This window comes from Pantherophis guttatus, chromosome 2 (assembly GCF_059756535.1).
Source record: "Pantherophis guttatus breed Tessera chromosome 2, ASM5975653v1, whole genome shotgun sequence".
Lineage (NCBI taxonomy): Eukaryota > Metazoa > Chordata > Lepidosauria > Squamata > Colubridae > Pantherophis > Pantherophis guttatus.
The window spans coordinates 47,005,361-47,018,651 of record NC_142064.1 but is presented as its reverse complement, the minus strand read 5'-3'; positions in this window follow the sequence as shown (position 1 = coordinate 47,018,651).

Sequence of the window (13,291 nt, the reverse complement as noted above, 5' to 3'; positions counted from 1 at the left end):
CACAAACGAGCATGTAAGTCAATCAGCTGATATACAATTTACAGAACCAGAAAGATCTCAGCCACAGATGCAAACCCAACAGGATCAAGCTACTTTTCAGCAAAACCAAATAGTTGATACACAATCTACAGAAAGGAGTTTAGGATGGAGATCCAACCCACAAGAAGTTAAGAAAAGAAGAAGTAGGTCTCACAAACATAAAAATTTTTTAAATTAAACAACAGTGTAATGCCAGTTACTTATGAGAGGACTGAATATATAAAAAGATAATGGGCAAAATATTGGCTTATTTTATCCTGAGGAGAGTGGCAGATCTCTGCAGTGCTGAATTATTGGGTGTGAAAAAGGCCTTAAACCAAATGGTTGGAAATATCTTGTTTGTTTTTTGGAGTTCCGGATAAATACGTGTATGCTGAGCTATATGGCAAGAGACTTATTGGATTGGGGCACGCAGAAGATCTGGTTGTTACCCTATTATGATGGTTGGAACCAATTATCTGGATTAAAGACACCTCCATAAACATTATATGGAATATAATTATAAAGTCACTCGGGTGGTTGTCGGGGTTTTTTCTTTTCCAATATGAAGATATTTGTTGCTGATGGGGGCAGATGGTAACTGAAGATATCGAAAATACTGTTGGAATAAGGATGCGATGTTACCCTAACATGGGTGGAGTTCATCATCCAGTTGAAAGATATTCCAGAAGATGCTATATGGATCATAAGTTTAAAGTTTTTTTTTTTTTTTTAGGATCTTATTTACATAAGGGAATATTTTTCTAGGGGATTGGGTAGAAGAATAAAGATATTAAGAATAATTATGGTAATTCTGTAGGAAAGTGGGTGGAGAAAGGTTAGGTTATGGATTGTTTATTTTAAAGAAATGTTTAGATGTGAATATTTGTAATGAAGGGGGGAAACGAAATGGCTACTGGAACTGAATAAGTGTTAAATTAAGACTTTTTGAATACTTAAATAGAAGTATGTTTTGAAATGTTATATTGTCTGAGGGGTAGTAAAAGGGTAGACTACGAGTAGAAATTGTTAAACTGGGAGATATAATAATATTATTACTTTAAATCAGGAGTTATTAGATAATGTTATAATAGAATGTCACTTTGAAATGCTTATTATAGCATAGTGTACGGGGGTATGATAATCTTATTAAAATGAAAGGGTCAGTATATGGAGATTGAGTATGTGGATAGTAAAGTATGATATAATCTGTTATGGACTTGGGTTTTACTATGAGGAAGTCAAGGGGAGGGGGGGTGGGGGGAGGAGGGGGGGGGGAAGGGGGAAAAATCTGTATTTGAAAAACTTTTTCAATAAAAAAAAAAAAAAGAATAAACAAAGGTTAACACTAGAACCTGGTTTGCCAGATTTACAAATCAGGACTCAGGTTTAAAACAAACTAGTTGAATTATTGCCTGAGGACAAACTTGAATTAATATAAACAGGTTAGGCAATACTTCTGGATCTCTGTCTGGGAAGATTAATACCCCATCCCTAACTGACCGACATTGAAATTGCTAGGAAACACTTTCCATCACCCTAATCTCATTCTATGTATTCCAGATTGTATGCCATTATGCTTCCTTAATGAGGTAAACATATCCACTCAGTTGTTGGAAATTATTTACATTCCACATTTTATTATCATTTATAAACAGTTGTAGTACCTGTGAAGCACAGACATTGCTCATTAAGAGAGTTTAGGCAGATGCTCTTCTTGGGGTATTCATTGCTTTGTTTAAGCTGTGACACTTAACAATGAACTTAAAGATGATTAGTGATTCCTAATCAAGGTTAATTTATTAAACAGAATGGTTTTAATTAGCTTGTCACATAAACTTCAGAAACAAAAATAAGACAACTGCATATCTAACTTTCAAGGTTACAGGTCTGAAAATCAGGATGAATGATAGTGGAGTTTATCACTTCTAGCATTGAATTTACCATCTGCAATAATAAATGAAGTGCAATACTAAGCAGGCAACTCAGCTCTTCTATTGGTTTAAAACTGCCTGAGGATAAACTCTATGTATCCCTTTTGTGATGTTATCATTCAAATAAAAAGGGTTCCATGCTACTACAAAGCTTCTACCTTTATCCCATGTATACATATAGCCGCCTTGAGTCTTCGGAGAAAGGCGGCATGCTAGTTGAACAAACAAACAAACAAACAAACAAATAAATAAATAAATTGATTAATAAATTCACGTCTATGTTTCTATAGGTACAAATGGAAATCTAACTAATACATGTGTCACCTATGTGTAGAATGCAGACAGAACCAATTATGTTTATCCTGCTTAATCTCTCAACCCTAATACCTTGCAATTGTCATCATGGGTTAACAGTCTGAAGGCCTGCAACAGTGTGAGAATAGTCTCCCAGGGACAGAGTCAGGAAATTGTACTCACTAACTATGTCTCTTCACCTTACTGTTATACTGTAGATCGGAGGTCCTCAAACTACGGCCCGTGGACCGGATATGGCCTGCTGAAGCCAGTAATCCAGCCCACGTGGGAGCATGAGGCTGCCCCGCCCACGTCATCACAGCTACCCACTGCCCCCCACCACCTTCTGGAGGCTGAGGAGGCCAAAAACAGGATGCACAGAGGCCTTGGCAGCTCCCCGGCCTCCAAAGAGAGAGAGAGAGAGAGAGAGAGAGAGAGAGAGAGAGAGAGAGAGAGAGAGAGAGAGAGAGAGAAAGAGAGAGGGAGGGAGAGAGAGAGAGAGAAACACACACACACACACACACACACACACACACAGAAGTCCCTCACACACACTCCAAGGCAGCTACATCCCTTCACTAATCTGCTTTCCACCCCCAGGAGCATAACAAATTAAAGTGTAATTTGTGTGTACTGTTTAATGGACTGCTAAATTGGCCACTCCACTCAGTCACATGACCACATAGCCATGCCCACACAGCCGGTACGGCCCCCCAACAGCCTGAGGGATCGTGAATTGGCCTCCTGTTTAAAAACTTTGAGGACCCCTGCTGTAGATTGTCACATTCCAATGTTAGTTCTCATCAAGTGGAGGCTACAGAAAGTGGTAATATGAAGTGATTGATATGCTGATGACATTCACTTCTACTTTTCTGTCTCCTGAATAAAGAGAACTGTGTATCAAATCAAACTTTTTACTACAGTCATCTATCAGTGCAAGGAGTATAGTCATTTTTAAAAAAGCATAAAGGATATATCAAGAATAAAAACAAAAACACATATACAATATGTGTGAATTAAAAACTAAAAGTATATATAAAAAACAAGGACCTGAAAGAAGGGGTAGAAGTGTGATAGTGGCAAGTATCTGTAGCTCAGGTGGAGGCTCATTCTCTAAACTTGTGGGTTGGTTTCCAAATGTTTCATTTCCAGTCTAGGTAACATCTTCAGTGGAATACCCATCACATGACCCATCACAAGATGGGTCTTTACACAGCCCACACCTGCCCTATCACAAGATCCATCACAAGACCCTGACTTGATGTGACCTTCACCTCAGGGGTGAAATGGTCCTGGTTCAGACTGGATCACCCGATCCGGTAGCGATGGAGGCGGGTGGTTCAGAGAACTGATAGCAAAAATCCCTGTCCCCACCCCCCAATGCCCAGCTGAGCCGCACAATCATCAGAGGCTTTTTTTTTTACTTTTAAAAGCATTTTTTCTACAACCTCTTCCGCTGAAAAAAATGCTTTTAAAAGTAAAAAAAAAAAGCCTCTGATGATCGCGCGGCTCAGCTGGGATCCTCAAAGGCTTTTAAAAGAAAAAAACCCTTTTTTTCTTTTAAATGCCTCTGACGATCCAAACTGAGTTGCCTGATCAGCAGCGACTTTTTTTCTTTTAAATGCCTCTAACGATCAGGCAACTCAGCTTGGATCATCAGAGGCATTTAAAAGAAAAAAAGGGTCTTTTTCTTTTAAATGCCTCTGAGGATCCAAGCTGAGTTGCTTGATCGTTAGAGGCATTTAAAAGAAAAAAAGTCTCTGCCGATCAGGCAACTCAGCTGGGATCGTCAGAGCCTTTTGAAAGCATTTTTACAACCTCTTCACCGAAGAGGTTGTAGAAAAAATGGTTTTAAAAGTAAAAAAAAAAAAAAAAAAAATTGGCCATGCTCACCCAGTCACATTACCCCACCACCACCAAGCCACGCCCACAGAACTGGAAGTAACAAATTTTAGATTTCACCACTGCCTCATCTGACATGACTTACAAGACCTACTGACTACATGAAGCCCTTATAAACAGAAGAACACAGACACTGACATCCTCTAAATTCTGTTGAAGATGTTATCTAGCCTGGTAATGAAACATTCAGAAACCAACTCACAAGCTCGGAGAACGAACCTCCATCCTCAGGGATAGAGAAGTATTAGATAGATATAGAGGAGCATAAAATGTTGGTATGTGGACAATATGTATCAAATTACAAGGCATTCTAATATAGGTGGTTGTCAAATCCAGTTTATAGCACAGCTCAAGATCAGATAAATTTTTAGTGCTGTTTCATAGAATCTGGCAACGCTGTATATTGGAGTCAAGTTGGTATCTGAAAGAGTGCTGTAAAATTGTGCTGATATTGGGTATAAATGTCTGTATTATACAGACACTGGAAAAGCAGATGCTTTATTGTTTTGTTGTGGGGAAACTATTCCTTTTTTTGAATCCATGTCAGAACACAGGGATGAAACTGATCAGTATCAGTTAAAAACAATGAATCCTAATGAAATGAAGACCATCTGGGTGGTTACAGAACATGGAAAGTGAAGAATTTGCCTGTTTTGGATGGGTTTTCCTTCATTAAAAACTCATATTATGAGTGGCTATTATAGGCATTAAGTATATAACCAGCAATATTCTTTCCTAGATAGATACAACCTACAGTAAATGAAGTGATCCATACATGGGGTGCTTATATTTCAACTACTATAATGATTTCTTTGTGGATCACTTGATCTCAAAGGTGCTAGGCAAGCACTGTTGATACATGTGTTCACACTATTGCTGAAGCTTGACATATAAGACCTGGAGTGGTTGTCCTACACATGTCCAGATTAAAGAATACAATTTTGAGTTCCTCACTTTCGCTATGGAATACTTTCCCTCCTCAAATAGGATGTACCTCTATTTACATCTTTCAGGCACTTCTTAAAAATCTACCTTCTTCACCTAGATCTTCACTAAATGAATGCAACATATACGACTTTGGTTTATTTTTGTTCGCCTTCCTCCCCTCATTTTAAACTAAATGAATATACTAAAAAGTATATTCTATACTTTTTTAAATAGACATGGCTTCATAGGAATGACTCCATCAGGTATCTAGAACAAATTATCAAAATGTGCACACTCAATAGTTTGGAAACACACTGCCACAATTGGCACCAGAATTCATTAACTCATCGACACTTTTAAATAAAGTTCTAATCACCACAACTTTTAAGTGTTATCAGGAGCCAAGGAGGTGTGTGGTAGAACAGTGCACAGACTCAACACCGACACAGAACAGACATTTCCTCCCAAAGATTTACTTTTTACTTTGTTAAAACTAGTTTTCTTTTTGGATAGCAACATAAAAAAGACTTTTGGAAGTTAATAAGACTATCATAACCATGAACAATAACATATAAACTTTATTCCCAGGATATGGTTTAGAAATCTATTGCCTCTTATTATAAAGGATGCTTTGCCTTAAATCCTTTATTTTATTGAAGCTTTTTAAAGGTTACCCAAGCTAAGGACCAAATAATTAACTCTCTTTAGTATCACAACCTACAGAAATCTAGCAACACCACAAGCTCGGAGAATGAACCTTTAGTCTCATCCTACACCCAAGCTACAGATATTCGCCACTATTTCAAACACTAATAACTAACCAGATTTGAATTTATTAGAGGAATTCACTGTTGAGATCTCTTAGGCCAGGGTGTCAAACTCGCATCATCACGTCATTGTCATGTGACATATCACGACTTTTTTTCCCCTTTGCTAAACCGGGGATGGCCAGTGCATGAAGCATCACCCTCTGTCTTAGACTAAATCCAATCCAAATTTGAGATGAATAAAGTTCCTTACTGATGGCTAAGTTTCAGGGAAAATAGCAGAAAGCATTGTTTGGTGAAGGATCAAGAGTTTCAGAGATGAAGTGTAAATACACAGTGTTAGGTTATTCCAGACTGTGACTGCTTTCAGGTAGAGCTTTTTTTTGCAGGCAGCTTAATAGCTGTTCTGTATGTTTCAGGGCAACACCTTTCTTTCCATAGCAGCTCAGCTGCAAAAATGAAATCCAAAGCGCTTTTAAACACATATTTTTATCATGTTTTTTTCCTCATTGCCATTTATTGTTTTAAATGGTAATCCCCTGCAAATCACTTGCCATTTTGTGATTATGATTACACGGTCAGGAGAAAAATGTCTACTTGAAAATAGAAGGCAAGATTTATTGTGCTGACTGGCAGTAGTTTGCTCAGAATATAAGTTATAGAATGAACATGAAAAATAAACTAGATACATAATCTACTTTTATGTAAAATAACAGCACTTAGCATTTTGAAATGCATCTGTGCCAAGTTGATGATGAATACTCAACATAGTGAAACCAACACATCTTGTGCTTTCACTGTTCAGTATTTCAATGTGCCATTTCACTATTTAGGCCATTAATTATATATTTTCTCTCACACAAAAGCTGTATGAATGGGCGCCGTAGACTTCAATGTTCTTGGTTATCTATAGTATTAAATTTCTGTAAGGAAAATGGATCTCATTATGATGAGAAAGACTCTAGGAAGATTGCTGTCCTATCAACTCTATTCCCTAATAGGCTTCCTCGGTCATTTCCTTTCCTTCAAATTCACACTGCTGGCTCTTTTGAAAAGCCAGCATTTATCTTTCCAGGTATCTATGGTAACTGCTGTATCTTCTATAGCTGAAGAAGGCTCCATGGTTACCATAATTACCAGAGAGCAATAGGCTTGTTTAGTGGCACAGGACTAATTTGGTAGCCATATGAAGATAGACATCCACTTACAACTCTTAGCCAGCAACTTTTTCGACATAAAGACATTCTGTCTGATTCTCATGAATACAAGATAATGCTGCCAGTGCTGAAACTAGCAAAACTGCTGAAACTAATAGACAAAATCTAAGCCCTGGGAAGACAGGAAAACCACGCTTGGCATTATCACCTGAACTGTCTCCTTCCTCCATGACTAAATTTTACATGTGTCTGGGTCTGACTAGGTCTGACCATATTACCAGGATAAGGATTAAGAAACCTGACTGGAAAGAGTTACATCGGAAGAAACATGAAACACAAGTTGTTTCCCTTTTCTATTTGCTACCCTATTGTAATACCTGAAGATATATTTATCACCACCATCCTTTTCTTTGGATTTGTGGGTATCCTGTTACTGTGTTAGGTTTGTTTGTTTGTTTGATTGATTGACTGATTGATTGATGTTCCACCTATCTCATCTAGGGGAAACTTATGTATATTCACTTTCAATGGAGCATAGATTTTAGATGCTATAAATATGGACAATGCAAAGCCAATGCCATTCACAGACTCAGCATTATTTCGTATAAATCCAATAGCCTTAATTTCCCCATGCATCTTTTTCTTGAAATGTTTTCTTGGCTTTCTTAGTAGTTATTTTTAACACGTGTGTGTGTGTGTGTGTGTGTGTGTGTGTGTACAGTATATGTGTGTGTGTATTGTATATGTAATGTGTATATGTGTATGTATATCTTTTCATCATATTTTAAAATAAATGAGTATTTGGGATGAAGGCAAACATTGTAGTATGAAAGGAAAATATTTATGCACATAGGCAAGATGTTTTGTAGCTTTGGGCACTTGGACGGTGTCAAGTCCACAAAGTTGGCAAACCAAGGAAGCAGGAACTACCAGGATTTGAGGAACGTGTCTTTTATAAATCTTGGAATGCTTAAGAGTGAATTCCCAGCCAGTGAGCTGATTAAACTGGAGCCTGTTTGAAACGCTTTTTTTTTCCATGTCTGGAAAAAAATAGCAATAATAATCATTCTTAATTTTTAAAATCTCATTGCAAGGCCTCTTCTTATAAAAAGAATCTTCCTCTTCCTCCATTTTCTTCATGTAGTAGTTTTGCAGATAGTAATGACAGTCTACCCTATGTTACAGAATCAAAATGATGTGTCAACTTAACAAGGGCATATCCACATGTACTATCTAGGCAATTCCTCCCCTGTACTCATGCCAATTTGTATCAGTTTAAAAAATAAAAAATAAAGTCTGGACAGATTCTTTGACAACAGTTTACAAGACACTCAGTCTGTACTAAAGGCTACCATGCTTCTCATTACTAGTTGTCCTTCTGCTATGCCCTCCCACCTTTGTGATCCAGGAAACAGTGGTGGGTTTCAAATTTTTTTACAACTGGTTCTCTGGGCATGGCTTGGTGGGTGTGGCATGGAATGGCGTGGCTTGGTGGACGTAGCTTGGTGGACGTGGCAGGGGGAGGATACTCTAAAATCTTCATTCCCTCCCCAATCCAGAGGAAGGTTACTGCAAAATCCCCATTTCCTCCCAATCAGCTGGGACTTGGGAGGCAGAGAATAGATGGGGGCCAGTCAGAATTTTTACTACCGGTTCTCCGAGCTACTCAAAATTTCCACTACCGGTTCTCCAGAACTGCTAAAACCCACCTCTGCCAGGAAAGCCATTGCCAATGAATTTCCTTCTTATGGGTAACTTTACCTGGACAGTCTATAGGTTATTTATGCTATTTGGAAGGTGAGGTGACATAGAAATGGTGAAACGGTGCACTTCTTTCCTTATAAGTGCAAAGAAAGTAGTAAACTTGAAAAAAGAAAAAAGCATAGTTGAAAAACCCCTATTCTGTAGGCTTTGAATCAGTAACCTTCTACTAGTAGTCCTTGACGTATGACCAAAATTTCTATTGTTAAGTGAGTTTTGCCTCATTTAGGACCTTTCTTGCTGCAGTTGTTAAGTTGTAGCTGTTTGGTTAATAACAGAGTTGTTAAGTAAAACTGGCTTCCCCATTGATTTTGCTCACCAGAAGGTTGCAAAAGGGCATCACATGACCCAGGGAAACTGCAAGCATCACAAATATGAGTCAGCTTTCATGCACCTGAATTTTGATCACATGACCATTGGGATGCTGCAACTGTTGTAAGTGTGAAAAGTCACTGAAAAAGTCACTTTTTTCAGTGCTGTTGTAACTTTGTATGCTCATTAAATGAACCTTACAGGTAATCCTCAACTTACGACCACAATTGAGCCCAACATTTCTGTTGTTAAGTGAGACATTTGTTAAATGAGTTTTGTCCCATTTTATGACATTTCTTGCACAGTTGTTAAACGAATCACTGCAGTTGTTAAATTAGTAACACTTAGTTACTAATTAGTGAATCTGGTTTCCCCACTAACTTTGCTGATCAGAAGGTCGCAAAAGGGGAATCACATGACCCCAGGACACTGCAACTGTCATAAATGTGGGTCAGTTGTCAAGCATCTGAATGTAAATCATGTAATCATGGGGATGCCGCAAAGGTCGTAACTCTGAAAAATGGTCATAGCTCACTTTTTTCAGTGCCGTTGTAACTTTGAGCGGTCACTAAATGAACTGTTGTAAGTAGAGGACTAGCTGTATTTGCAAGGGAAGAATTGTAGCCATTCAGCTGTTGCAGTGTTAAAAGCAGCTTTTAAATGTATTAGGAAACTCGGTAAGCAATCTCAGCTGAAGAGGTTTTCTTCCTCTTTAAAGGAGTCGAAAAAACTGCTGGAGTTTGACGCATTCTCCAAAACAGGCAGACGGCAAAACATAAAATGAAAAGATGTACTTCATAAATGGACTATTAAAAATACACCCTGAGTTTGTTTTAAGGGTAGAGCTGTTGTCATCTGTTTCTGCCATCCAGAAATGGATACCTACGCATTCTTGTGAAGCAGAAATCATGCACTGTAGATAAGTCATAACGTTGATCTTTCATTCCATAATTGGTTTTGCTGAGCATGCAGCTGCTGAAATGAAGCTTTTGAAGCTTCCTAATCTTTTTCATTTGTTCACTGATAGTCACTATTCCAGCTGTTTTCTCAGGTGGAAAAAAAAATACTGGTATATTTTTCAATTGGGGGAAAAATAATACGGAAAAGTACAGGAAAAGCCCTGGTCCCAAAGCTGTTCTTCTGATACAAATTATATCCCGTTAGCTGCAGTGGTGGGTTGCCCCTGGTTCGGACCGGTTCTATAGAATCAGTAGTAAAACCGGCGGGAGGCTCCGCCCACCGACCCTGATGTCATCAGGAAGCTTCTGCGCATGCGCAAAAGCGCGAGCATGTCCCTGTTGCGAACCGGTAGTAAAGGTAAGTAGAACCCACCCCTGATTAGCTGTCCTTGTATGTGAAAGACAAGAAAAAATAAAACAGCAAACTATTGAAAACTATGTATAAAACGCATTTCCATCTCAAAGTCCTATTTTATTTAAAGAGGCAGGGAAACATTTATTTTGTAAATTCTCCTAGTTGTGGTGAGAAAAGCTAGATGCTACATTGGGTACTACTTTCTTCTGTCCTAATAACTAGAAACTTATTCAGTAACAGTCTGATTCTGGATAGTCCTTAGCTACTTTCAAGCATATTGCCAGTCTTGATGAACAGAAATTTGTTTGAAAGGGAGAAATAAACATGGAATTTTGCGTTATTTTACAATATACAACATTTTATTCAAAAAGTATCCTAGAAATTATTCCAAACTACTATATGTCTTGGCAATTGCAAACTTCTTATGGATTTTTGTGTAAAATTCTTCTTTTTCCAAATATCAATATTTTACCAATTTTTTTATAACTATGGAGGTGTACTCCTTTAAAGGTTACATTTTACTCCAGTATAAAAAACTGCTGAGCACTAAAACCCCTTTTATTTCTTATTTCAGTGTTACAATGTGCTGCCCATAGATGATTATTATCTGTACTTTTATTTTTAGGAGGAAGCTCTCTGTAAACCACAGATCATAGGATGGAATTAAATGGAATTGAAAGCTCTTAGGCATTTGAGTTCCTTAACTTAAGTTCATGTGCTTTTTTTCTGAGCTTCTCTACAAAGACAAGCAGCCAATTGCATTTTCAAACATGATCCCTTTTACCTCAGTGTATGTAGTATTATATGTATATTTTAAGGAGCAGTAATAATACATATACCCCAAATTCTTGGAATATCTGAACTAGCCCTGTAATTTACTTATTTTTTTAAAAAAACAGTATATTTATGACAACAAAACTAATAATAACCTGATTCCCACTAGTTAAAGAAATTCCCCCATCGTGTTAAATTGGGTGTTTCTATTTGATCAAAGAATCAATATTCACTTTACCTCAATCTGCCCTTAACCACTTAACTATTCCTTACAAGTTTTCTCATTTCATTGAGTAATCCTTTTATCTGCCCATGTTCTAAACTGCCTTCAATTATGTTGCCATTTTTCACTGCCCTGTGTTCCCAAAACAGCTTTGTATTGTTATGCATTTTCTTCATATCAGATATAGAGCTCTCTGTTGGAAAGTACTATGGTAGTTGCTCTGGCACCACTCTGAAATTTGATTATTTTCTATTAAAGGGTCCACATATATTAAAATAATACAATAACCCTCCCCTAAATTTCTGCAAAAATACAATGTTTCAGTTAGATCCATAGTTAACTGACTTTTATCCATCATCCTGATTGTCTTTTTATCCTATCAATCAATATTATTTTCATTTTCTCCTTAACTGAAGTTAACATCCTCCTATTCATCGTTTTCTTTTCACAGGCCGATATTGTCTGGGTTTGTGCAATATGCTAAACTGATCAAAGAATAGATGTTTTGATCATATAAACTGCCACCTTGAAATAAATAAGTTTAACTTACAGAATTACAAAATAATAGGATTGGAAGGGACCTTGGAGGATTTCTAGTCCAACACTCAGCTCAAGAAGGAGACCAGCTTAGGCCATTCCAAATGGCTGTCCAAACTCTTCTTAAAAACCTCCAGTGATGGTGCATTTACAATTTCTGGAGGCAAACTTGATTCAAGTATGTTTCTTCACATTAAGAAAATGTCTAGCTTCCCAAAATATATTTAATCACATTCTGCCCAAAATGCAGTTTGGCATGTTTTGTGAATCTAGTCAAAAACTGATAAACTCCCTAATAAACAAATAACTTTCCTGGAGATACATTTGTGGTCTTCTTCAGATCAACTACTGTGAAATCTGTAGATATAATCTACCATATAGTTTCCTCTTGAACCATAATTAAAATTTCACGAGATGTGTCCCACTGCTAAGCAATAACATTGATGAAACTTCAAAACATATTTTCTCTGTTGCAGCACTAACTTTCTGGAATAACATCCCTTGAGAGCACTAAAGATATTGAAATCTTTAAAAATGTAGCCTTTCCCCCAAGCTCTAAAATAGATTGTGTCCATTTGGTGTGTAGTTTGCACTACTACCGAATGTTGTTCCTTCTGCTGTAGCCAGTACTATGTTTTTATCTGTTTTTTAGGTACCATGTTGGTGTCACATTATTTGTCATACAGGTGTCATTTTATTTGTCATATACAGTAGGTCTCATTTTAATTATATGTTCAGAGCAGAGGTGGGTTCAGAATCAGTAGAGGAAATTCTTAGTTCGGAGAACCGGTAGCAGAAATTCTGAGTAGTTCAGAGAACTGGTAAATACCACCTCTGACTAGCCCCGCCCCATCTCTTCTCTGCCTCCTGAGTCCCAGCTGAATGGGAGGAAATGGGGATTTTGCAGTATCCTTCTACTGGTGTGGGGTGGGAATGGAGATTTTACAGTATCCTTCCCCTGCCATGCCCATGAAGCCACGCCCACCAAGCCATGTCACACCCACCAAGCCACAGCCACAGAACCGGTAGTAAAAAAATTTGAAACCCACCACTGGTTCAGAGCCATACAGCTGTGGCATGTATACTAAGAAACAATGAGATAAAGACATCTTCAAATTCTGAATTTAGAGATGGTTACTAACTCTATCACGGATCACAAAAAGAACAAACCAATTCAGGGAGAAAAATGATACTGTCTGTTCTTTCAGTTGTGCAGTGATGTAAATTTTTGACAGACTTGCAAAAGTAGATTTGCTCGGCAAAATTAAAAGAACTAGAAGAAGGGAAGGCAATGAATAAGAGAATGATCAGAATTAAATCAATTATAGGCATTTTCTTCAAAAAGATACATGCTATTTCTCTGATCAGATT